A 1,543-nucleotide genomic window follows, 5' to 3' on the forward strand; every position below is an offset into this window, starting at 1 on the left:
GGGGGGGGGAATAAACCATGCCCAGAAATAGAGAGAAGGGCTAGGCAATGGGAGGGAAAGGAAGGAAGGGAGGGAGGTTTCTAAACATGAATGTGATGGATCTACAAAACAAGAGGCCTTTTTGTTCCTCGTCCAAACTTCTCTGAGTTTCTCTTTTCTGATTTCACCTCTAGCTCTGGGGAGCAGTACTAGTTTCCCTGGTCTTGCTCTGCTGCGGGAACAATATAAGGCCAACCCAGGCTAATGCCGCCACCTGGTGGGCAAAATTACTACTGTGACTCTGAGAAGATGGTCTTGTTTCATCATAGGGCAACTAGGATGTCCCCTGCTGCATGGGTGGTTACTACTACTCATAGTTTCCAGAACATGACCTAGCATTCAAGCTTCCTTGGGGTGGGGCTATTTCTGCACTGGGCCTGGACTGGTTCAATACAACTTAACTAATAATAGCTCACGGAGTTATATAGCAACAAAGTGCATTCACATATATTGTCTCATTTGGACCTCATAACTCTTGGAGGTACATAATTTATCATCATTCCTATTTTACAGATGAGGGAACAGGCTCAGAGAGGTTAGAAACTGGTCTGAGACCAGGCTTAGGAAGCTAATAAAGGGCAAAGCTCTGATAAGAATCCAGATCTTTTGATTCAAAGTCCTGGCACACTCTGCTGCCTCCCCTAGACTGAAAAATGTAAATGGCCTACTTCAGAAAGTCCCTGCTACTTCTCTACTCTAGGCCAGACCAAGGAGTCATCTGGGAGTAACCACTGCAAGAGTTATTCCTACCAATGCTTCTTCCTCTGATTACCTACCATTGATCTTTGTGCACATCTCCGTTAGTGGTGCAATGGAATGGAACCCCCAGTTGACCACAGCAGTGCTCTATCTTTCCTCCTCTACTCCATACTAGATGAATCTATCAGTCCCCATCTTTGCTCAGACTCACAAGATGCTGGACTGGAAGGAGACCTAGAAAGTCTCTATTCTTTGGCATCCTGTCTATCTTTCCCCAGAAAAGCAATTTAAGGGATAGAAGCACTGATGCTAGATACTCACTGGCATTCATTTACAGTTTGCAAGACTTTATATACATTAACTCATTGGAACCTCAACAATCTTATAAGGGAGCTACTACAGGTATTATTGTTCCCATTTTACAGAGGTAACTGAGGCTCGGAGAATTGGGGTGACTGTGAGAGGCAGGATTTATTTTTGTTTTATTTTTGGAGGCTGAGTCTCCATATCTTGCCCAGGCTAGAGATAACAGTAGCCACTCACAGGTTGATCCCATCACTGATCCCCATAGGAGCTTCTCTGTTTGACTTGCTGTTTCCAACTTGGGCCTGTTTGCCTGCCTTAGGCAGCCTGGTGGCCCTCTTGTTCGTAGGGTCTCACTATATTGTTGCTACACTTAGTGTATACCTCACACTGGCTTAACTAACTGCAGCTTAGAACTAACTCCTAACCTCCTGTGAGGCCACAGACTCAACCTCCCCCAAAGCAAGGATTATAGGTGTTTCCTACCACCACTGGCCGGAGG

The sequence above is a fragment of the Dromiciops gliroides genome, chromosome 2 (assembly GCF_019393635.1).
Source record: "Dromiciops gliroides isolate mDroGli1 chromosome 2, mDroGli1.pri, whole genome shotgun sequence".
In the NCBI taxonomy this organism is placed as follows: Eukaryota; Metazoa; Chordata; class Mammalia; order Microbiotheria; family Microbiotheriidae; genus Dromiciops; species Dromiciops gliroides.